General features: G+C 40.5%; 1 protein-coding gene across 14 annotated transcripts in view; it reads right to left on the reverse strand.

Annotated features, from left to right (window-relative positions):
* PARD3 (par-3 family cell polarity regulator) overlaps positions 1-26,582 on the reverse strand; it is a 648,369-nt gene that overhangs the window by 422,673 nt on the left and 199,114 nt on the right. The window lies entirely within an intron of this gene.

Consider the following 26,582-nt stretch of genomic DNA (forward strand, 5'->3'; position numbering starts at 1 on the left):
GTAACCCCCTCCCAACCAGGCTATTTAGTTATCATATTAATCCATAGGTATGCAAGATCCTGTGGTTCTGAATTAGCAATAACTCTAAAACAAGTAATGTTGTCTCTAATGTATAGTGCCACCCCCCAACTCTTTTACTCACTCTGCCTTTCCTAGATAGGTTATAACCAGTGACTTTAACATTCCAATCATGCAAATCTCCCACCAGGTTTCAGTAATGCCATTTATATCATACTACTTCTTGTTGATGAAAATTTCCAATTTCTCTTGATTGTTACCCAGACTCCTAGCATTGGTATATAAACAACTTTAAAACTTCTCTTCACATATTTTGCCACATTGGCTCAATTTGTTCACATTTGACTTCTTAGCACCATCTCCTGGCACTGCTAGTTTAACGCTATCTCGCTGATCAAGCTAGTCTCCAACCAAGAAGATTAGCCACCTACAAGTGCGATGCAAGCCATCCTGTTTGTACAGCCCCTCTTCCACTGGAATGTGTCCCAGTGTTCCATGAAAGCAAAACCTGCAGCTTTACAACAGATGCACAGCCAATGGCTCCCCTCCAGTATTTCTACCATGTACCTTCTGTCGCTCATGGACCAGAAGGATTTCTATGAAGATAACTTGGGCTTGCCTCTTCTTCAGTTCTCTTTCTAAAGACTTCTATAAACTGTGTGGTTTCACATGATGCCATGTCATTGGTTTCAATATGTATTATCACTTCACAGGCAACTTCATAATCCCATCCAACCTTTCAGTAATATCCTGCATTTTTGTTGGGTTGAATGCCTCCTCATTCTCTTTGGCCTCTTGCTCCCAATCGCCAGTTGCTCTTTTAGTTTCTACTCTCTCTCTCATTGTTTCTCTCTCCCCTTGTGGGGTCTGCAGTAACAATTTCCAAATCTGTTTGCCCAAGAAGTCTTCATCTTCTCAGATGCTATACAGCATTGAAACTTGCACTTATAAACCATATATCTTCTCCAGTATAGCCACCAGCTTGCATTTCATTTACCAGAAATATCTTCCGTCTTCCTGCAGAAAGGTAAACAGCACATCTAAGGCAGGTCACAGCAGTTGTTCCCTCATCATCCATATCCGCTGTCTGGTATAGAGCCATACCTAAATGGAACTCCCTCAAAAATTCCTGTTTACCCACTCAAGAGTTCACCTAGCATCTACATCTTGCTGGTTAGCTCTATCCCCTCAATGACAGGGAGGAATTACTCACTCAGATATTAATCAAACATACATGTATTAATACAGTACTGTTTTCAATATCTTGATAATGTCAGCATTCTTTAAAGACAGAGGAAACCAACAGGGAAAGCTAGAACCTCTGAAAGATACACTGACAAGCACAAAAATGCCATGAGTCCAAGAACACAAGTTTCTGGGACCGCTTGAGAGTTATGCAGTGTCCTTAACTCCCAGTGGAGACAGTGGAAAGTGGCAGTGCCCAACACCTTTCAGCTTGTGTTCATCACCTGCTGGGATTTATGCTTATTTATGCTTAGATCCAGGGGAAACTTTGGACCTTGGAGAGAGAGATTTTGATCCTGTCCCATATCAGATTCTGAAATCTAAAGGATCCTGTGAAAAGTATTCATCCAAACCAGGAACGTTTTAATGAGTAATTTCCTTAAAAATCACTGACAAAGAGCTGCTGCAAGGACTATCTAATAAGCAATAAGCAAACCTCTCTTTCTGCATGTGCCTCCTAGCTACTTGCCTGATCTACTAATGTGGGAGAGTTCAATGACTGAGAGCCTTGATATATACCCGTTGTAGTACGTGTGCAGAAAGCCTGAGGGGAAAAAAGCTGTAGACGTACGACAGCAGATCCACATAAGAGGATCACTGGCATTCTTTCCTAATGAGACACCTTTTTCAGACAGTTATGCAGTTGTAAGCAAGCCTCTACTATGAGTCGGAAAAGCAATCCCTTCACTGCATGTATGAATTACCTAGTCAGACTGGAATAGGAGAGAAACAGATTTTTGTAATTATTTAAATGAGAATAGGGCAGAATTGGTGATACTGTGTAAGCAAAGCATTCTTCATACCATGAAAAAGTTTCTAAGATACTGGTCTAAAAAGTACCTATTTAATAGGATAAAATATTAATTACAACTATTGGTACTTCAAATATCAAAAATCAAATTAAAATTTGAGGATAATCAAGTTTTGCATTATCTGTGAATGACAAATGTACAATGAACATAGGAGCAATATGAAATTTAGGTGTGTGTTTAATGAGATAGTAACCAATTATTATTTAGACACTAAGAAAAGTAACTATAAAATCAATTTGTAAGCTTTCTGATGACTGAACTGACTTTAATGGTACAGTGACAGTCCTAAATACTTAATCATTCTTTGAGTCTCTCCGTGCTTCGTTAAAAACCCATTCAAATATAACTACTGTTTCAATGAACTGGTAAGAGTAAAAATACAGCAAAAAAAAAGTGACATTTTAGCCAATGATGCTTTACTGCCCATAAACCTACAAAAATTAATCAAATGGCAAAAAGCAGAAGCATCTAAGAGACACTCTAGGTAATATTTATACTACATACATACACACAACTAAAGAGAAGCCTAATACTTTGAAAGGAAAGGCTCAATTTAAATTTCAAACAAATTACTATACACAAAAAAAAAAAAAGCACTTAGTAACTTCAACAAAGAATCAGGTTTTACCTATCCTGTTTCCTCAATGTCAGTTTCCATGAAGTCACAAAGACCATGCTGGATAACACTGAAAATGCCATTGTAATGCAATGCTAATTCCAACACTATTTCACATATTTTAAATTGAATTCTTAGAGTTCAAATGAAAGTTTGGACAATGCAAAATATAGAGTATGAGAATCATATTTTAAAGTCTAACTTCTCCCATTAGATGGTCACTTCATATTAGTATTTTTGTGCATTACATATAAGAAATTTAAATAAAGTGGTACTCAAAAACTATGATGCACATTAATTCTCCAAAAGGAAAACCCTTTGGAGGTCTAACTATAAGTCATTCCTACTCCTACTGGCTAGATACACAAATGCCCTCTGAAGATACAAATAACTTTGTCTACTAGCCTTTGTGATTCACTTGCAAATCTGTATCTCATCTTATTCTCAGGGGCCTCACTACTTTGCAGATTGTCAGAGTAAGACCCTTAGGCCCTTTGTATTATTTTAAATCTCAGAACATGAGTTTAAAGTAAAATATGTTTAATATTAGATTTAGCATTGCTTTTGATATTTATGTGGATATTTATTTCTTCTAGTGTATTTCATTAGGACAAATTAGAGGAGCACTATCAAAACACAATCTACTCTGCTTCCAAAATCAGAGTTAAAAGTAGTTTCAGGTACCATACTTGCCTCTAAATCCTCCAGCCAGTTTTGTGGATTTAAAACCATATTTTCTGGATTTTTACAATGTTTTTCCCTTCCCAGGTCCTCTGTGAAGGACTAAAACCAACAGATAAAAAAGATGCAAAAGTAAAACTGCAAAAAGAGAGAAAAGTATTTTTTTTTAAATCACTCCTCTCTTTCCATTTTAGTTTGCCTTAGATGTTACTTGTAACAATAAATTTGGAGAGAAGTTTGCTCTTTAATTAATGATGTCCCTTTAAATGGAATCAAAAGGTTAAATTCCATAGCACTTGATGCATGGTGCTCCCACTGAAAAGGGTGGGAATTCATTGCACCAAATGGCTAGAGTTCTGCGTTCAAAGCTCCAATGCTAATGTTATGATTTTAATTGGTGGGAGTTCTTGTTGGATCTCACTTTGGAAACAGAGTATAATGCTATACTTGTTATTTTCCTCATCTTCATCAAATACAAACGAGTCTGTGACTAAAGCTACTCATTTTGTAAAAGCAGCCCCCTTTGTTTGAGACTCAGGACATACTTTGAAGAATAACCATATTATGCAACACACAACAGTGTGTGACCAATTAATTTTTAAAAAGAGAAAGAGAACAAACATCTTGGTTCTAGAGAGGCACTGGGAGAGAGGTACAATATATGATGAGGGAGCTTTGCTTGGAAAGACAAACAGGTACACTTCCAAACTGTGTGAATAACCAGATTTCATCTCTCTCACACTTGCTCCCTTAGCACAAACGAAAGTATGTAATCCACACTGGGGGCAAAGCTGTTAATATCACTTTGCAAGCAATGTACATCTTTTGAGTGCTCCATAAAATGCTGTCTCCTTTTAAGAGGGCAGGCTTCTAAAAGGGGCCCCGATAGCTGAATAGAGGACAGTGGAGAACAGCGAATGTGGGTGTGAGGTGACTCTCTACAGGTCAGCAGCTTTTCAAGTAAAAAATGTGGGTCACACAGGAGCTCTGTATTTTACCTTTGACATGGGTCGCCAGTTAAGCAGTGACGCTATGCAGTAAGTAATTCAGACAGTGGGGTTATTAGAGGGGCTGGTGTCATACTGCAAGATATATTGTTCAAATAAAGATATATTAAATCTAACAGTTGTCTCATCTGTCATTTTGAGCTGCAGCCCTTAAACACAAAGAGAAAATGGCTATTGCAGCCTCCCAAGTACAAAGGCTATTAATTCTTCTATATTACTGGATTAAAACAACATTAAAAATCTAAGATTTTAATTTGAGCCAAAGTACAAAAAGTATCCAGCTAACTAAAAGCACAAGCCAACATTTGCAACATATTGAAGTTCAAGGAAATAGATTTTGTAAAATATAACTACTAATTTTATATAGAGTATGCTGTTCAGTTTAATTTGCATGCAAAAGCCAGGAGAATGTGATTAAAAATACCCATCTAGAGACAGAGATGAAAAACTTCAAACATTTTCTGATTCCTTTCTGTTCCACTCATTAATTTCAATACCTCACTACAACAAAGGAATAGATAACACTTGTCCTTGACATTAGCTTAAATTATCTTTGGTGTGCAATACAATACCTCTTAAATTAAACTTATTTTAAATCAACTGCCAAGGTTGATTCACAAGGTAAAACACGATCATAAAATTCTGTCTAACTACCCTTTGCCTTTATTATAACCTACTTAGCATCTTTTCTCTATTAAAAAAAAGTTCTGAAAGTAAAGGCTGCCATATTTTTAAGCCAAATAGTTCAGTGTTTGACATCGCAAGGTGCTCATAAACTATAAAGATGTTTATTTTCTGCCTTTTCAAACAAAAAAACCCATCAAGTCAACAACTAAATTCAAGATTCTATGCATAATGTCACAGAAATAATTAAGACACAAAACAATAGGCAGAGGTCCATGCCATCCTTTTTGTTTAAATGGTACTTTAACAAAGCTTAAATGTAAACATCTGTGATTAAATAATCACAAGCAGACATTTTATAACTGTTCATTCACCTTTGTTTTAAGAGATATTAAGAGTGAAAGCACATGCAACCTAATTTTGAATATTCATTAGCTATATACTTGTACAATAAATCACAAAATATAATTCCATTTGGACACATGATCACATTTCAGTTCACACCCCAGCTATACACCACTGGTACGCTGCAGAGGAGGGATACAGAGGTATACTATTCGGGGCAGTTCCCAGAGCCATCTTAGCTGACTCAGCCGCAATTCTTCCAGGAACACATGCCTAATGAGGGACTGTGACACCCTTTAACAAGGTACACCCATCATCACACCTCCCATATATGGAAAGGGATATGTCCACTGCTACAGCCTCACCCCCTCGCCCTCCCTACCCGCTCCGAGATTTCGAGGACTGACACTGCACTCTACATTCCTTGTGCTCTGAATGGTTGGTGCACGGCTATGCAAGGACATAAGGGAAAGGCTCCTGCTTGTACACCCACTCAGTCTGAGTGCATACTGTATATAATGATAAGGAAGAGGACTTATTTCCAGTAAAAAGGCATTAAATACAAATTTTCAAAAATGCTGAAGTGACCCAGAAGCCGCAATCCCACTGACTTTCAATGCAAGTTGGGACTTGTCTACACTACTATGTGGGGTCGATTTAAGATACACAACTTCAGCTACATGAACAGAGTAGCTGAAGTCGACGTACTTAGATCTATTTACCGCGGTGTCTTCACTGCGCTAAGTCGACAGCTGATGCTCCCCCGTCAACGGCACTTGTGCTTCTCATTCTGGTGGAGTACCGGAGCCAATGGGAGAGTGCTCAGCGGTTGATTTATCGTGTCTATATCGACCCCCGCTGGATTGATCGCTGCCCACCGATCTGGCGGGTAGTGTAGACAAGCCCTCAGGCTTCTAAGCATAAAAAAAAAATCACTTTTCGAAATGGGACTTAGGAACCTAAGTTGTTCAGGTATTCAGGCACCTAAAGATGAAGATAGGCTTCTAGTGGGATTTTCAGCACCTAAGCACCCAAATCCCATTGCAAACAACAGGAAATAAGTGTCTAGGTGCTTCTGAAAATCCCACCAGCTGCCTATCAGCATCTTTTGGTGCCTACACATCTTTAAAAATCTGGCCCTTACACGCCATGGAAGTAAGTAACATTGTCGGGAATGTACCAACAGGAAGGATTGGGGAGGACAACTGAAGAACACAGGTGTCATAAATATAAAGGGAAGGGTAAACCCCTTTGAAATCCTTCCTGGCCAGGGGAAAGCTCCTCTCACCTGTAAAGGGTTAAGAAGCTAAAGGTAACCTCGCTGGCACCTGACCAAAATGACCAATGAGGAGACAAGATACTTTCAAAAGCTGGGAGGAGGGAGAGAAACAAAGGGTCTGTGTGTCTGTCTATATGCTGGTCTTTACCGGGGATAGACCAGGAATGGAGTCTTAGAACTTTTAGTAAGTAATCTAGCTAGGTATGTGTTAGATTATGATTTCTTTAAATAGCTGAGAAAAGAATTGTGCTGAATAGAATAACTATTTCTGTCTGTGTATCTTTTTTGTAACTTAAGGTTTTGCCTAGAGGGGTTCTCTATGTTTTTGAATCTAATTACCCTGTAAGATATCTACCATCCTGATTTTACAGGGGTGATTCCTTTACTCCTATTTACTTCTATTTCTATTAAAAATCTTCTTGTAAGAAAACTGAATGCTTTTTCATTGTTCTTAAGATCCAAGGGTCTAGGTCTGTAGTCACCTAGGCAAATTGGTGAGGCTTTTTACCAAACCTTGTCCAGGAAGTGGGGTGCAAGGTTTTGGGAAGTATTTTGGGGGGAAGGACGCGTCCAAACAGCTCTTCCCCAGTAACCAGTATTAGTTTGGTGGTGGTAGTGGCCAGTCCAAGGACAACGGGTGGAATATTTTGTACCTTGGGGAAGTTTTGACCTAAGCTGGTAAAGATAAGCTTAGGAGGTTTTTCATGCAGGTCCCCACATCTGTACCCTAGAGTTCAGAGTGGGGGAGGAACCTTGACAACAAGACACAGCTGATTATAAATAGGCGTATAGCACACTAAATGGTCACTTGAAGTTAAGTTAGCAAAAGATTTTCCCCCTTATACACAGAACTGAACTGAAAATGGAATCTACACTATTTTCCAGATAATACTAAGCATTAGAACTTTATTCTCAGTTGTTTTGTACTGAGCCAATCACTCCATTGATACATATAAAACATCAGAAATTTATTAGAACACTTTATGCGTAATTTTATAGACAATGGGTAACATTTTCAAAAGCTCCTGACAGCAGCACAAATCCCACTGACTCTCATTCTGAACCTAAGCTCCATTTTCAAAGCTGTCTGCTTCAGCTCTTAAGTACCTAAATCACTTTTAAAAAACATTTTGTCATAAATGTAAAGGGAAGGGTAAACCCCTTCAAAATCCCTCCTGGCCAGAGGAAAAATCCTCTCACCTGTAAAGGGTTAAGAAGCTAAAGGTAACCTCGCTGGCACCTGACCAAAATGACCAATGAGGAGACAAGATACTTTCAAAAGCTGGGAGGAGGGAGAGAAACAAAGGGTCTCTGTCTGTTGGTATGCTGCTTTGCCGGGGATAGAACAGGAATGGAGTCTTAGAACTTTAGTAAGTAATCTAGCTAGGTATGCGTTAGATTATGATTTCTTTAAATGGCTGAGAAAAGAATTGTGCTGAATAGAATGACTATTTCTGTCTGTGTGTCTTTTTTGTAACTTAAGGTTTTGCCTAGAGGGATTCTCTATGTTTTGAATCTAATAACCCTGTAAGGTACCTACCATCCTGATTTTACAGGGGTGATTCCTTTACTCCTATTTACTTCTATTTCTATTAAAAATCTTCTTGTAAGAAAACTGAATGCTTTTTCATTGTTCTCAGATCCAAGGGTTTGGGACTGTGGTCACCTATGCAAATTGGTGAGGACTTTTACCAAACCTTTCCCAGGAAGTGGGGTGCAAAGGTTGGGAGGATTTTGGGGGGAAAGATGTGTCCAAACTATGTTTCCCAGTAAACCCAGTTAGAGTTTGGTGGTGGCAGTGGTTATTCCAAGGCAAAGGATAAAATTAATTTGTACCTTGGGGAAGTTTTAACCTAAGCTGGTAAAAGTAAGCTTAGGAAGTTTTCATGCAGGTCCCCACATCTGCACCCTAGCGTTCAGAGTGGGGGAGGAACCTTGACAAGGGGCTTTTGAAAGTATTACCCAAAAAGCAGATTTCTTTTTATGAAAAAAGCTAAAACCAAAATAAAAATACATTTTACATGAAAAATAATTTGATAGTTAATTTGGGAACATTCTAGCCCTTATAGTCTTTGAGCTCCATTCACCTTCAATGAAGCAGAGCTATTCAAGCCATTAGTAAGCCTCTTTGGGTGGGCAGCAAGGTAGTGACAGTGCCAAACAGAGCTGAACTGGAAATGGTTTTCCACAAGGGAGTTTTCAAGATTTTGAAAAATTTTGCTGGCCTGACATGGAACAAAAAGTCAAAAAAACTTGAAAATGTTCATGAATCAATAAGCCAAAAAAGCTTTAAGGTGGGGTCAAATGAAATATTTTGTTTTGGTAATTTTGATATATTTCAATTCCAACTTTAGAAATTTTAGTCAGTTTGCCTTTTTTTTTAAAAAAACGAAAAGCCATTTGAGTAAAAAAAAACAAAGCTTTTCATTTCAAAAACGTTGAAATGGGATATTTGAGCAATTTTGAAGCTTTTTTTTCCAAAAAGTCTCTGAATCAGGAAATTCACTGAAACCAACCCTCTTTCATGAATAGATTTGGTTTCACTGAATTGACATTTCCAACAAAAAATGTTTTGACAGAAAATTCCCAATCAGCTCTACCACCAAGACAGGGCACGCTTAATCTCTGGCCAGGGAATTCACTGTCGACTTGCCAGCAGAAGCTTTCCTGGAGATGCTTTCAATCCGTTTGATCCTTTGGATACCCTGGTACCACCATCTCGCTGAATAAATTACTTTGGGGGCTACTGTGGCCCACTTGGGGCTCCCACAGCCCTCCAAGAAGAGTAGGGGCTGCAAAAAGCTTGGGCTCCTGGGAAACAATTCCAGGACAACGGCTTACACAGACTTTCGTTAAAGTGTCTATTTCATACTGAATTCAAATCTTGTTGCGGGGTTTGTTGTTTTTTTTTTTATTAAAAATCATTGATGATTTTTATCTCTAGGTGCCAAATGGATCATTACACTGTCAACACTTATCTTTATTATGCAAAAATATTCTAAATTGAACTCCTTTTGTTGAATAGGCAAAACAATATATTCAATAGTAAGTCTGTTTTTCATTAAATTTTGCATAAACGTAGTGTGTGCGTTGAAGCTTATTACCAATGGTTCCAGGCTCCCACATCACACAGATATGAGCAGTTTGAACTCTGTATCAAATTTAAATATTTCTCTATTTCCATCAATATAAATTCTTCCCTGGTACTCATGAAACTACATGGGCTTTGGCTGGTGGCTGATTTTAACTTTATAATTTCCTGTAATTTTTGTTGGCATTATATATTCATTAATGCTTCTATTAATTTTCTAGCTTGTGTGATTACAGAGTAATTATCATCTATGGATATACAAGTGTACAGATGTATAGCTATTATATAGCAACTCTGTATACAAATGTACATTTAGCTATCGTACAGATGTAGCTTTCGTAAAGAGATAAAAAGATTGTGTGCAGTCACACATTTAAAAGCCAAGTTTGAGAAAGAACAGTTCAGCCATACAAATGGGAGAGGGAGGAAATCTTTTTTCAAAAAGGACCGGTCCTATTGTCAAAGTTCAATTACTGCAGTCGCAGGTCCCTCTCAGACTCTTGATTCCAATCAGAGCACCCATGTTACACAGGATTAAGTTAACCCTAATTGTCTGGCTGGACATGACCACTGAGAACACAGCTAACTTTTCCCATGTGGCTGTTTTTCCGGAAATCACTCTAACCTTTGTTTTTAAGTCTACACATGGTAAATGGTTTGCGATCACCCATATGTAAGTTACTTTTCCTTTCTCTCACCCATTCTTTTGAGGAGGGCAGCTCTATGGATATGTTTGTCTCTCTCTGAAAAATTAATACTGCCCTCTGGGATTTTTGTTTCATTGTGAAACACAGACATATTTAAGCACAGCAGACTAGAGGAGCACTCATCCTGGTTCCTCTTCTCAATCAATAATCTCCTCTATTCTCTTATCTCTAAATCCCTGCATCTCATCTCTCCCAATATCTTACTCATTCATCCTCTTTCCCCTGCTCTGTAACACTTCCCACCCCCACACACTAGTGTCTCTCCCTAAGATTGCTCCCCCATTATATTCTGTGTGGGTTATAACTGGAAAGTGACATTTATCAATGACTGTAATATTTTTCACTTGGCAGTTAAGACAAACAGAGATGACAGTGGAGTGCCTTGTCCAAAATCATACCCACGCAAGCCAGGGCACCAAAATTCACATTCAGATTTTCAGCTGGGAATGGGGTTAGAGATATGACAGTCCAGGGCTCTATGTTGGCATACAAGGTGTAATGCTGAATTACCCCATAGCCTTGGATTGTTATAAAAAGTCAATCATGTGTTTAAACAATTACGGACGGATTTTCAAAGATGCCAAGTACCTATAACCCCCATTGACATCAACCAGAGCTCAGAAAATCAAGAGCCTCTGAAAATCAAGCCCCTAAAGGCTTTTTTTTTTCCGGGGGAGCTTGAAAATTCCATTTAGACTCAATTCTGTTCTGCGTCTGTCATAGCTTCTGTATTTCTCATTGCATTGCTCCTATTAACATTAGTATGAAAGCAGGATGTCAGTTTTTAAGAATGTATCTGTTATAGCTTATTTTCCATTTATAATCATGTTTTATGTTTTTAAAACTTTTCAGAGAGTTGCTCCAAGGCTACCTCAAGGACCTTGCATTTCTTTCTTTCTACTCTTCTCCAACTGTCTCATTTAAAAAAAAAAAAAGCACTGTCCTCCTTCTGTACCTTCACTTAATCTCATTACCATTGGTGCAAGAATCGTCTTGTCTGCTGCTTCAGCCATCAACAGCCTTCCTGTCTCTTCGCCTCATCAATTCTTCTTTTTTTTAATCTCATCTGAAAGCATATATCTGTTCTTCTTTGCATATACCTCCTAATTTCTATTGCCAAACTTTTTTTCTTTTCATTTTGATCTTTAAACTGTACCTATTATTCAACTTCTAAAAAAAACTTTGAGATGCAGTTTGTCAGGAAGTCACTGAACAAAATAAAGATGTAGTGTATGAAACTGCTACAGGTTGCTGTGGAAATTATTATGCTGTCATAAGAGATTAGAATTTAAGATGGGAAATAAACAGCAGGAGCAGATAATACCTTAAAGATCCTGTTTTAATGAAAACATCCCCAGTAATTAAAAAGAGAGAGACTGGAAATGAGAGAGGCAGAGTCTTTTCTAAAGAAGATATGTTTCAAAGTTTTCATGAAGGATCACCTTCTTTGAAGTTCACCACTTTTAAGTTACCTGCATCACTGGAGATCATTTGTTTATTAAAGTAGTTCTGCCCATCTAAAAACAAATGGGGCCACATCATGCATATAATGAGAAACATATTATGCATTCAATATTTGTTCGAACCCCTTGCTTACTATAACACTGCACCTCAGTGAAGAATATGTGTCCAATAATTCTTTTCTCCCAAATTATTTCTCTGCTTAGTGCAATTATCAAATATCACCTGTGCTAATATATTAGAAGTCCTTAACAGTCAACCCTTTAAGAGCCGTGGATATATAGTGTATGTCCAGCAAAGCAGTATGTAGCCCTTTGCTGTACTTGCTGGTTCTATCAATCCATGGGGAAACAAACCTGGCCCCACCCCAAGAAGAATGTGTCAGGGAGGAAATGAGGAAAAGTGAACTCAGCAAGAAAAACCTTCCTGGTCAAAAGCACCATTTCCAATAGGCTGACAATCTACATTACTATTATTTGATTACTACATTAACAGCTTCCTAAACATGGTGTCTGAGGTTTTAATTGAGCATAGGAGCAGAGGAATCACGTTTTCCTGTGGCCCCAAGGTTTATAGTATTACTCCACTTGGAGATTATCCGGGACCACTATTTGGCAGGAACTTGGGAGATGGAAACTTCCCCTACACAGGGGTTCTTTAGAGGGCAGGGCCACAAAGCAGAATGAGAAGCAGTTGCAGAGGAAAAGCATGAAGTATGAACCGATAAATGAAAAGAAAGAGATGGGATAAATGAAGATGCAAGAACACGAATAAGAAAAGTAAAAAACGCACAGAATCTGGGAGATGGGAAGAAGAAGTGCCAGCCTGAAGCACAAGCAGCCCAAGTCATTTCTTGGTGAGCTGGAGCCGGTTCGCACCGGTTCGCTGGAACTGGTTGTTAAATTTAGAAGCCCTTTTAGAAGCGGTTGTTCCGCGAGGGACAACTGGTTCTAAAAGGGCTTCTAAATTTAACTGGCCAAAAGTGGCGCCTTAGGCACCAACTCCACAGGTGCTCCAGCCCTGGAGCACCCAAGGGGAAAATTTGGTGGGTGCAGAGCACCCACCGGCAGCTCCCCGCCCCACCCCCAGCCCACCTCCGCTCCGCCTCCTCCCCTGAACACGCCACCCCACTCTGCTTCTCCGCCCCCCGAGGCTTCCTGCGAATCAGCTGTTCACGCGGGAAGCCAGGGCAGGCAGAGAAGCAGGCGGCGGCTTGGCACTCAGGCCCAGGGAGGCGGAGGTGAGCTAGGGCGGGCGCACGAGGAGGGCCACCCGTGCCGCAGCAGGTAACCGGAGGAAGGGGGGGGTGTCGTGCGCGCAGGTGAACCACTCCGCAGCTCACCTCCCCCACCCTCGGCCTGAGCAGGAAGCCGCTGCCTGCTTCTCAGCCCTCCCAGGCTTCCCGCCGAACAGCTGATTCTCGGGAAGCTGGGGGAGGGGGCGGAGAAGCAGAGCGGGGCAGTGAGTTCAGGGGAGGAGGCGGAGCGGAGGTGAGGTGAGCTGCGGCCAGGCATGGGGCGGGAAGCTGCGAGTGGATGCTCCAGCCCCAGAGCACCAAGGGAATCGGCACCTAAGGCACCACTTTTGATGTGATCAGTGGGGGGGCGGCCTCTCCCCCTGCTCCCCTCCAGCTACGCTCCCTCGCCCCTAGGAGCCAGAGGGACCTGCCACATGCTTCCTGGGAGCTGCCCCAGGTAAGCACCTCCGGTGCCCCCCGCAGGTGCCTCTGGCTCTTAGAGGTGGGGTTGGCACCCACTACAGTGGCGCACGAGACCATCTTGCCCGGTTCTGGGGGCAGTCAGGGGACGGGGAAGGGGTGGATGGGGCAGGGATTGGGGGGGGTTCAAGGAACGCGGGGGAGTTGGATGGGGCAGGAGTCCAGGAGGCGGGGATGGAAACGACCCCCTCGGGGGGTGAGGAGGGACCCGTTGTTAAGATTTTGGCAGCTCATCACTGCACAGACCTGCATCTTTTGCATGCTCTCTGCCTAAGGTAACAGGCACCAGAGAGGAGGGAGTCTGTACTTGAGCAGCGAGCGGGGAATAGGACACCCAGTGAAAGAGGGAGAACTGAAGAAGCAATGTCCATCATTTGTACTAGCAGCCAAAATAAACTGAAATTCAAAATAAACTGAAATAAACTCTTCCCTATGACGCTTTGGAGTTGTTCACAACAAACAAAAGTAAAATGAAACATGTGTTTCAAGGCTAAAAACTTAAGGTGATGGATAAAATGTGTTCATTTACCAGGCAACTGGCCTCAGAATTCAGAACAGTTACACAGTTCTAAGAGCTGATTTTACAAGTTACAGCATTACAATAATTCCATGCAATGATCTTTCACTTAACCTTTTTATTCTTATTCTTATTCTGGCCAAAAGTACTTTGGTGCCTAAATACATGTGGCCTGATTTCCAAAGTGCTGAGTAGCTAAAACATCTTTTGGCTTCAGTGGATGCTGAGCATCTCTGAAAACCAGGGTGTTTTTATTTGGGTACATAAATGCAGATTTTCATACTTAAAACATACCATTTCGAAAGTGTTGGCCTACTCTTATTTGTATTGTGCCAACAGTGTACTAGACATTTTTCCATATTGTCAGATTATGTAATTCCTTAAGGCAAGTGACAAATAGCTGAAAAGGAAATTTTTCAGTAATTTGGGTTATAAATAATACACATTATAGATCACTGAAAACCATTTTGTTCTTAAATCAGTCTGACAATTAAAATTTCAAATACTGCCCATTTACTTAGTGTATCTGTGATATAAATTCTATACTGAAGTTCTTTAAAAACCCAAACCATAAAGCCTTGATTTTCAAATATGGCACAGCTTCTGTTTTATTGGTCTTTCTAAAATGCATAGGACAAAGAGATTAGTCCTTATGGATGCATTAGTCCTTACTTGTGGCAGTATAAAAACGCAAACAAAAGAGATCCTGGATTACCATCTCTGTCATTCTTATTTTAATATATTGTGCACAGATGGTTAGCACAGAGCTGAAGGCACCACATGGCTACAGGTAGCACAGCACTTTCCAAAGAGGTATCTTGCTAAGCTCTCTCAGAATCTCACAAAAATCACACTTTTCAGCAGCTGCCAGAGCAAATGCTCCATCAGCCTAGCAAGGAACAGTAGCAAAGAAAAAACACAACCTAAAAGAACAGTCACTATCTCCTCACTCTCTGTCATGGATATCCGTGGCAGACTTGCAGAAAACATCTTTAAAAATTAACCTAAATATCAAAAGTAAAAACTCCCTCAACAGAGAGATAGAAACATTGTTTCCATGAACATGAAGCTAATATTTATACCACAAAGCAGAACACACCATTAAGTGCTCAAAAATAAATGATAGCTGATTTTATTCTCCATGTTCAAAGAGAACTGGAATGGTATAATAACTATGTCTGAGAGATAAGGTGGGTGAGGTTATATCTTTTATTGGACTAACTTCTGTTAGTAACCTCACCTATCTCACCCACCTTGTCTCTCTAATATCGGCTATGACATTCCATATAATAACTTCAACTGTCAGAAAGGCCACCCGCCCTGCACTGTGCTGGCCTCAGACTCTGCTAACCATTCTATTTTAGATTTAGTTTAGTGCTTTCGTAGACAGTATGATGGAAGGACAAATACGAAGAAGAGGATGAAGAATCTAAAGTTGCTGGGGAATAAGTGAAGGCTCATGCTGTAACTTCAATAATTGTTTTGAAAAGACAGAAAATCTTTATATTGAACTGATAATAGAACCCCAAGTTTTCACCTCTAATTCACTAGTCAAAACCTGGCACTGTTTAGCAGTAATTAAGGTTTGTTACAATCAAAAGCCTTTTCGAAGAGTTGCATGAAATTAGTTGGAGGGCTCAGTCCAGTTTGCAGAGGACGGACAAACACATTTAAAAAAAAAAAAGTCATCATCACAATCCTACATCCTGATTAGCAGAGATGCAGTAAAGAGTGGACTACTCTGTGATGCTGGGAATTTACCCCCCTGGGTCAGGATTGAGGTATACTGGTGAGATAGTGAAGAATCAGAGGCTGCTGGATGGAATGGGTGGTTGGGGAGGGGGATTAGTATGGACAATATGGAAAGGAAGGCAGACTGGATATCTTGAGCAGAATGGAAACAGAAGCAAAGTGGTGAGACTAGAAACAGTGGGGATTGAGGCATTACGCAGGATCAGAGAGGGATGTGGGGGACGGAAACGGGGAAAAGAAACAGGAGCAGCATGGGAACTGAGCAGGCAGAGGGAGTCTAAGCACCCTGCACACAGTTATTTGCAGCTGTGCTGACCAACAGAGAAGAGGAACTCCAGATATTCAGTAGCTGCTACCGGGATGGGGAGAAGAGATGAAAATCCAGCTAGGAAGGATTGGCTTGTGTAAATGAACAAACAAAACATTTCAGTGCTTTGGGATTCCTGCAGTCCTTTGATCAGGCAGGTATTACGGGACTTGGACTTAAGGGTTAAGCATCATTTACAGTTATGTTACAAGCAGTAAGGAGATACCATGATATACTGTAGTTTTATAAATGTATGTGTAGTACGACCTTTGGAAGAGTGCCGGGGAGAGGGTACAACTGTGAGTCTTACATTTTTCTTTGATATCTCATGAGGGTAGAATTAAAATTCTCTTGGTGCAAGGAAGCTGCCTCGGAAAAGTCAGCTGACACTGAACAGAACTCTTCATAATGGTTTCTACAAGTCATTAACGTACAAAAGAGGCTCAGAGAATGGCTTGCATCGAGGCTTTCAGAATGGAAGCTATTATATTAAAGACATACATACAGTTAAACTTGCCTCCTAACAAAGCTAGCCAACTCCATTTTAAAAAATTATTGTGAATTTATTCATTCAGTGTGCATCCTGTGGCAATGAAGGATGCTTGAATGTATGAGTTTCTCAGGTCTATTTTGGGTCCGTGACTGCTATATTTCTTCAAAAACAGTAAAGCGCATCTGTATGCAAATGGAAAGTATTTACATGGGTTCAACCAATACCATTAATTTTGTGGTGCTTTATTATCTTGTATAATAAAATCTTGCTATTCAAGGTATACACTGAAAACAGCAAAGTACAATTCATCTTCATTGTGCCATCCAGTGCAGTATATCCCTGTGACACCAAGTAATTCCTCCTCCCTCCCCATCTTTGTACTTTTTGCTTCTCCCCAAAATATGTCACGTCAGTTGAGGTTCACTCCCATGTAGGAAGACAGAAGTACATAAACTGTCCAAAACTAAAGCCTACATTTCTCAAAGAAGTTGACAGTATCTGCAATACAAGGAAGAGCCATAATAGAATGGGGGAGACCTGATACTCAAGGGGGCTCAAATAATTATCACCCGAAGCTCTGTCAGCATTTCACATTGCTTCTCTGAGCAAGAATGTTGTGCACATCCATCTGCCAGCCAGCACTTGGTGCTGACCACAGCACACACAGTAGCCAGACTGAGGTGTGGGACACACCCCAAAACAGCTGTTGAGGCAGTGGTGTGTGCATTAGCCTAGACTATTTCCTAGTGCATTTCCAAGATCAGAGGGAAGATGCCCCACTGCTGGCACAAGATGGACCAGGAGAAGAAGCGCCCTCCTTCATCCCACTGCACCCAAGCAGAACAAGGCACAGAAACATTTTGGGGGAAGAGAATGAAACTCAGTGCAAAATAGGTTTGTTTCTTTAAAACACAACAAAAACAATGTACATCCATCCCTAAGACTCTCTAAAGCAGAGATCAAAAATACCAAAAATACTGTGGAAAAAAGTAACCATCATTTGAATATAGGCTGCTGCAAAGTTTACATTAGAAGTACATTGGTATCTCACTAATTCACACTTTGTCAATCTTTAGAATTCACACTAAAAATGGTCCCACCACCTCTCAGCAAACATTCAGTAGCAAGGACAGTGCTATGATAAGCTCTCGAGTTAAGATTGTTACTATGCTTCCAAAATGTTCTTCAGTATATTTACTAATCACACGTGCCAAAATAAATGAAGTAAGTACATTTAGCGCTGCATTATGCTTGCCTTTTCATTGTGTTTGTTCACTTGCATGCTCATTCACAGAACTTAGTAACCAACAATGGCTGTTCCTGTCATTAAGTTGAATTAATGTGACCAGATTGATCCAGAATGCTGTAAGCATCAGTCCTGAAATAAATACAAGAGAAACTGAGCAGTTTGGTGTAGGAGTCAGATGTGCTGTAGAATCCAAGAAGTGGAGAGGGAAAGAGAGTTTTCTTAACTCAGACAGCAAAGATGCAATTAGTCCATGACAATGAAGCACCAAAATCAACCACATACACAGCCTGAGCTGTTTACAGGAAGCAGCTATTATCACAGAGAAGGGTTTTTTAATTGTTATTATTGGTTTTTTAAAACATCTCCTGTGTTTCCTATACAGTACCATCCCAGATAACGCTAGCATTCTAAACCTAGCATGTCAGGGCCACAGGATTTTCAACTCCCACTTGCGGGGTATGCCTGCCAAAAGCCAAGTCAGATGAAAGTAACATCTGCAAACTGCAGCGCTGACAAAGTACTGTATACTACAGGCGTGGCCAAACAGAAGCACACAAGCCGCACGCGGCTCTTTTACAGTTGAAGTGCGGCTCATGGAGCCCCCCGTTCTCCACCCACCAGAGTAGGGGAGGGGGCTTGGGGCTTCTGCCCTGCAGCAGGTGGTAGAGGAAGTCCTGCTCTACAGGAAGGGGGGGGGGGGTCTTGGGGCTTCAGCTAGGTGCCACCCCACAGAAATGAAGCTCTGAAGCCCCAAAGCCCCAGCAGGTGCCACCCCATGGGGCAGGTTGTGAGCGTCTTGCAGCTCTCCAACTTCTGAAGATTATTATACACCTCGGAGGGTTAGTAAGTTTGGCCACTCTTGGTATACTATGAAGCCCAGACCAATTTTCTGACAGCGGTGCTGTGAGAGTCTCCTCAGGGCAGCCCAGGACCCTAAGCCTGTGTTAAACTCTCAGCAAGAGGGAGTTTTACTGGAGACAGCCTGTGGCAGCTCCCTAAAACACCAGCCTGTCTACTTCACCAGTAAACTCCTCAAGACTACCAGTGGTATCTACAAGGCAAGATTAAGAATCAGTGAATCCCAGTTCCCCAGAGACATCTCTCTGCAGTGACCAGTCTCTCTCACTGGACACTCAGAGAAATTAAGTTTTGCATCCTCCAAAGAAAAAGTGTACACACCAGCCTATTAAAGTAAAGCATAAGTCCTCAGCTAATCTAACGTAACAGAACGGAGGCGGTTTTGCTGTAAAAGGAGAATAAATTAATAAAGAACACAGGCAAGAATTAAAACAAAACAAAAAAAAGACAGAAAGGGGTTACAAACAAAACAAAACCAACACACTTTCTAGGGCCTTAAACTTAATTCTAGCAAGCTATATCTTAGCCTAAAACAGCTTCTCACTTACAAACTATAATAAGCGCCTGCCCTTCTAACCAAGAGGATCCACCATTCACAGGGAACCGCACGCTCTGAGCCTATGTCCCCTAAGTGATGGATACCTACAGGGTTCTCTTCCTTTCTTTTTATAGTCCACTGAACCTGTTAAGAGTATCCTCAGATAAAGGTTTTCTCTTCCCTACTGTTGTGCAAACCCCATGCTGTCTCCCTCTTCCTCTGGTCAATTTACTTCCCCAGTTGGTTTTATCACTTTGTTGAGCTTAGATGTAAAGGTACTTCCACTGTCTCTGGCCTCATCTTGCTCAATTTGCACTGGAGACACTGGCAAAAGGCAAAACAACATTCCTTTGTCTAGGGCAAACTTGTGTATCCACTACCTCCAAAACTTGTTTTAACAATATATTTCCATATACATAACTCTTTATACACAAACCATACATACACCACATGGTGATATTCATAATCAAAGTGTCACCAGTTTTTATATGATAGCCCAACAATGTATTGTAAAGGTAACTATTTTGACAATGGTCTGTTGAATGTGTCCTTTGCCAGTTGGAACAAAGAAGCTCAGTGCCACATGTTTTTGCTTTCTTTTTTCAGGATTCCTAGATCAATCAGTTCTGAATGCTTGGAGCATCTCTAACTTCTGGTCAAAGTAAACCTTTTCTGGAGAAAATAAAAACACTGACTCAGGGATTTGATATTAACTTCTCTACTTTCTGGCCTTGCCTTTCAAACAACAGTAAGAGGTAATTAGAACCCTAAACCCTCTAACTCTTTCCTCCCAGACTACAGAAAGCTAAGCAATGCACAATTGTTTAGGATGATTGCCAGAAGCAGAAAATGGGACCTACGGTTGTAAAACTACATACTTAATAAAATAAAATACTTTTAAATGAAACAAAAAAACAGCATCTATTTATACTAGGCATTAAAACTACTACTAATTGCTGGTTACAACATAGGTGCGGGGGGAAAGGCATCATGAGTAAAAAGCATTTCCTGAAGAAGTTATGACTATATTCACAGGACACTGCTTTGCTAAAAAGGGGCAAATAACACTGCCAGATCTTGGCGATAAGCAGCCACCAAATCAAAAGTGGTTTTCAGGAACATAAGATAAACATTCTTGTTGGTGCCACAAAGCGCTTAATCCCGAGAGAAAGATCCCAGAGCATCTAAACCATAAAGAGTGCTTTAGTTCTAAATACTATGTCTCACATATAGATTACATATGTGATAGGGTGTATTCAGTCTTTGTGGCTCCCTGCTGTCCTACTACACCCTGCCTCAAGAAGCAGTGAGCTGATAGGAAAAGAGCTGTGAAGTTGGAACCTTCAAGCTTGCCTAGAGAAGAGTCTCCAGGGTGCCCATTTTGGAAACCACAGAGACCAGTTCTCCAGGGGCTAGCAAGAGCCAAGCAGAGCCCTGCTGACCCAGATAAAAGGAGTTGAAGGGGCTTAGCAGTCAGTGTCTGGCTGGGACCAGAGGAGCAGGCAAGTGTGCTCCTCTCTGGCCAGGAGCTCAAGTGCTAGCCGGAGATTGTTTCTGGCTGCATTTTGCACAGCTGGGTTTTCTCCATGCAGAGGACCTAACAACCCTAACCCTGAGGTAAGGGTGAAGCTGAAGCTAAAGGGGCCAGGTGGGAAGAGGCCCAGGGAAGAAGCAGCAAAGAAGTGAAGGAAAGCAGTGCAGAGTAGTGGGTGGGTCTGGATTCCCCTACCAGCCATTATGGCATAAACCCCAAAAAAGGGACAGAGTTTACTTGAGAGCCTGAACACAGGCCTGAATTTAAAGGGCACAGAGCCAGGACCAAAGACCCTAACAAGAGCAACAGGATTTTTCATTTACTGGAGTCTACTACCCTGGAAAAGTTCATTTGGACTTTGTGACCTGGCTGGAGGGCCAAGCCACAGAAGAACCACCAAGGTCAGACAACAGCCTGCAGGGGATGCCAGAGGCAAGAAAAGGACTGCAGTAACACACCTAATCACTTACGCAAGGGGTGACTGCCCCCCCCATTACAACATCCAATACCCAAATATCTCTGAACCCTACATTAAAATGCCAAATCCTGTCCCCTGATATTCATCCAGTTCCCATTTACATCATTATGGAATTATGAGATATATATTAAGCATATAATTTGGAATCTGCGTCAGCATTCATTAATGCAGCTCTTCATGTTATTCAAATGCAGAGCTGATTGGAAATGGAGGAAGGAGAAACGTTACCAAAAAACCTTAATTTTTCTTTTCTTGTCAGTGAAATTTCACAATGGTCTAACCTGTTCTACTTCCAATTATTCAATGACTGCACACTGGTAAAGATGACAGCTACCGGCACGTAGTGTTTCCACACATCAGAAATATCAAATCTACCAGAGCATCAGTTCAAAGAATAAATATTGTCTCAGCAACAGTAACATCTCACGCCGTGTGTGTTTTCACTCAAATGTTGCTGGTCTAAATCAGTCATTTAAAAGGCAGAAGTTTCAAACCAAAGGATGATATTCATATTGCTGTCAGTTGCGGGGTGTTCAGGCTTTCCTCCAAACTAGGTCATAATTAAATTCAAACAAGCATTTGGAAATAAAGGCCAAGGACTAAATGGAAGATTCTCAGAAAACCATGCATCCCATTGTCATACAGATTTTTATTGATCCAATACCTCATCTTACATAGCAAGTTATTTTCCCATCTCTCTGATTCATCATACTGACTGAGCTGAAGTAACAAACAAATATATTAAGGATTAAAATTACGACACATCAGATCTTTAAAATCTGTAATAGTTGAGTGATTTATTCACCTTAGATTATCCTGATGACTATCCAGCCACATTAAGCAAGAATTCAATAAGTCAAATATTTGTTTATACAATACAGAAAATTGTGTGTCCTTTGCCAGTTGGAACAAAGGGGCTCAGTGTCACATGCTTCCGCTTTCTCTTGTCAGGATTGTTTGATTTAAACATTAAAAGCGGGCTAGGAAAACATCTACTGTCAAAACAGGCCAGGACAGCCAAAATCCTAGATCAGACAAGTGGAATTTAATTTACTTAATTTACTGCACTTATAAAGTTTGCAGATGATACCAAGCTGGGAAGGGTTGCAAGTGCTTTGGAGGATAGGATTAAAATTCAAAATAATTTGGACAAACTGGAGAAATGGTCTGAAGTAAATAGGATGAAATTCAATAAGGAAAAATGCAAAGTACTCCACTTAGGAAGGAACAATCAGTTGCACACATACAAAATGGGAAATGACTGCCTAGGAAGAAGTACTGAGGAAAGGGATCTGGGAGTCATAGGAGACCACAAGCTAAATATGAGTCAACAGTGTAACGCTGTTTCAGAAAAAAGAGAACAGTCTTATGGGATGTATTAGCAGGAGTGTTGTAAGCAAGACAGGAGAAGTAATTCTTCCACTCTACTCCACGCTGCTTAGGCCTCAACTGGACTATTGTGTTCAGTTCTGGGTGCCACATTTCAGGAAGGATGTGGACAAATTGGAGAGAGTCCAGTGAAGAGTGACAAAAATGATGAAAGGTCTAGAAAACGTGAGCTATGAGGGAAGATTGAAAAAATTGGGTTTGTTTAGTCTAGAAAAAAGAAGAACGAGAGGGCACATGCTAACAGTTTTCAAGTATGTAAAAGGTTGTTCAGAGGAGGAGGAGGAAAAATTGTTTTCCTTAACCTCTGAGGATAGGACAAGAAGCAATGGGCTTAAATTGCAGCAAGGGAGGTTTAGGTTGTACATTAGGAAAAACTTCCTAACTGTCAGGGTAGTTAAGCACTGGAATAAATTGCCTAGGGAGGTTGTGGAATCTCCATCATTGGAGATTTTTAAGAGCAGGTTAGACAAACACCAGTCAGGAATGGTCTAGATAATGCTTAGTACTGCCACAAGTGCAAGTGACTGGACTAGATGACCGCTCGAGGTCCCTTCCACTTCTATGATTCTATTTATTGCCTCCAGGTCATGTTGCCGACCTGCAGATAAAAATATTGGGTGTGCTGACTGATGGGTGCATCCAGCCCACTGCTGAAAATAGAAACTGGCCTCCTGCCTCAGTTTCCTTATAAATGTCACCCAAACGAAGAAGAAATTGATGACTGATCCACTGACTACTTGATTAATTCCTTTCTACTCAGCCACATGCTGCACTTGACTGATTAATAGTGCATATGGCTGACTGTGTATATGCTCTCCCTAAAGTGCAGTTGGGTACAATTGCCACTCAATGGCATTTGCAGGGAGACTCAGGCAGACATGCAATTTTCAGTTTCAGCTTCAGATCAGACGCTGCCCAGGTAACGCAACTGGAGAAAACTATATTTTTGTGATGGATAACCACATTTAGGATCCCAGTAGTCCTCTGACAAAAAGAATTTACTAACATGATTAGGACAATGACTTCTTCACAAAAAGTGAGGGACTACAAGATCATGGCTTGTTTGGATTTCAGATTCCAGCTCTGTCCCCTCATTATTAACGATCTCTTTATATTCTTGAGATATGTATTTTAACAGTGGCTTTGACACCCCATTTATTGGCCATTCTCTATTAATGAATTACAGTCAAAACATTAGACTAGTTAATTAGACAACTGAAGTAAGGAGCAGTTCAGACAGCTGACAGATCAGAGATGGCCATTTTTGGCCATCTGGCAAGAAATGTTTAATTAAAACTTTAAAAACAAAAAAACTTTCAGACCTTTTGCCATCGATCAAATAAAAAACTAATGAGAAGATTAATCAAATAGAACTCCTTTGCTACATGCCACAACCCTCAGACACCAAGGTTGGAATACCTGATACAGATAATCTGCCATGTCACTCCTGTCCTTTGCACATGGTGGATAGTTGTCCACAGCACTAGTAACATAACTGGCTGCTTTATTGGTAGTCTCAGCAAGATATATGGACATAAGATGAACACATATGCTCATTATGCTATACCTCTCCCAGAAATGTTAATAAAGCACATGAAAGGGACTGGAGATTGCACTATTCTCCAACCCCCAAGACTGATCCCTCCAGCCAGAACTTCAAGCACATCAAGAACTTGATTTGGGGAACCTCGCATTGCTGCTACCTGTTCCATAACCACTTCGGGTTCGATTCAACCACCTTTAGTCACATTGGGTAGTAGCCCTACTGCACAAGTAGTGTCAGTGGCTGGAGTAAGTAGAAGACTCCACACTGTAGGGCAGTCAACCCAGAACCTGACTTTTCATAAGCACCACATTAATTTAAAAATAAAATCTCCCATAACCTTCACAGGCATAGAAAAAGAGCTCAAGCTCTCCAGACTGGAAACAACAATGAAGTGAGTGGTGTCACCTCAAAATACACAAACATACGTCTACGCAAAAAGCAAATGCTTTATCTCCAGCAATTCCCAAGGTCCATCTAACCAGGAACTTTCCACATTCCACTGGAAATAAATATATTGCTTTTATTTTCACTGGAATTGTGAGCTGGCTTTCATCCTTTTCACACTGTTTCAGACGTTTAATGTATTCTCTCCTCACTGGACAGAGAATGAACTCATTACAGTAGTCCATCTTAGAAGGACCCATGGCAGCCAGATAAAAAATGGTTATTACTGTCAGAACTCAAATGAAATATTCTGAAAATGGCAAGACGTTATTAGCCTGATGTTCAGAAGAAAAGCTGGAAATAGAAGAATGGGGGAGCGAGGAGAGGATGTCTCTCTACTTTTTCAGGTTTATCTTAAAAACGAGGTTATTCAACACTTTGTGCTTTAAAAAAAAGCTTTGATTACACCATCAAGAAAATGCAGGATTTTTTTTATGCAAACTACTGACAGAAATATGTGAACAGTTACTTTTTACCTAAACGAACTTCATACAATCATAAAATTTACTTGCAAAAAGGCCACTTTGGTGCACATCAGCAATTAGGAAACAAGATTTCTGATATGTTCTGGTTCTCTATTTCAATATTACCACTTCAAGAAGGAAAACCAAGGGATGATAACCGCAAAAAAACTGAACATGGGTTTAAGCTTATAAATCTCTTTTCTGTTCAAGTTCTCAGTAGCATTTTTTAATACACACTCAGCATTGACAAACTGGTTGCTATTATCAACTACCATGTTTACTTGTTTTCTGCTAGGGTCAGAAACGAATGGCCTGATATAAGCAGCAATGCCTAGAATTTTATACATCATATTTTAGTGTGTATTTATTACAAAAAAAGCCCCAGTTGTAGTCCTTCAAGGCCCTGGACTCTGGGGAGGGTGAGGAACAGAGAAAAGGGGCTCTCACATGAAATCCAGCAGCGTTACAAGGAGTCAGCAGTACTAGTCAGTCCTCACAACACCTTGCATTCCCTTAGTGCACCCAACCACCTTATAGTTGCCTGCTGTACAGGTATACCATGGATGTAGGGTTTCCCTTGAGCAGCCTCGCCTCTCTAAATTCACCGATATGGACCAATCAAATGTTTGACGATGAAATCAAGCGCACAGAAAAATGGCATAAAAACAAATTAAGTACAACACTCAGAAAAGCAATATTATGGCATGAGATGGATACATACACTGATTATGCTACACTTCTCCCATGAATATTAATAAAGCACAGTCTTCAGAACCCTATGGAACAAAGACTCTTATAGGCTTTTACAAAATCGAATCCTTGTATCCAAATTGTTTGAAGACAGCCCCAGTAAGAGAGATCGAGCTCATATGCCTGGTCCTGACCTTATTTTTACCAGTGTAAATCCACAGTAACCTCACTCAAGTCAGCAGTGTTACACCAGCATAAAATGGGCTCATGCTTGATCAGAATCTGACCCAATATCTTTTGAAACACATTGGCATTTCAGAACATTTCCAACTCACCAGCCCAAAACTAGATGATTTTTAGTATTGCTAAGAAATCTTATGTATCCTACTTGTGTAAACTTTAAAAATTCGTTCCCTCTCAGGTTGTATTCCTAAATTTTAAAAAAACCTCTAAAATTTTTGGTCCCAGTAGGTTTTTAACGCATGCAATGTATTCATTTTCAGTTTAAATAATCAATTAATAATAATAATAAATCAGGACTAAGGTGGAAATACAAATTTGCCTATTTTTCTGCCCTTTACTGGGTTTACGGGAGTGCTGAAGGAATCACAGCTAACAAGTTCTTGCAAGACAGAGACATAAGGACTCATAGGCCAATCGGAAAGCACTCTTACAAAAATAATTCAAGTTCAGGATACACGCATTTTCATACAGCTACTT

This window comes from Lepidochelys kempii, chromosome 2, assembly GCF_965140285.1.
Source record: "Lepidochelys kempii isolate rLepKem1 chromosome 2, rLepKem1.hap1, whole genome shotgun sequence".
Lineage (NCBI taxonomy): Eukaryota > Metazoa > Chordata > Testudines > Cheloniidae > Lepidochelys > Lepidochelys kempii.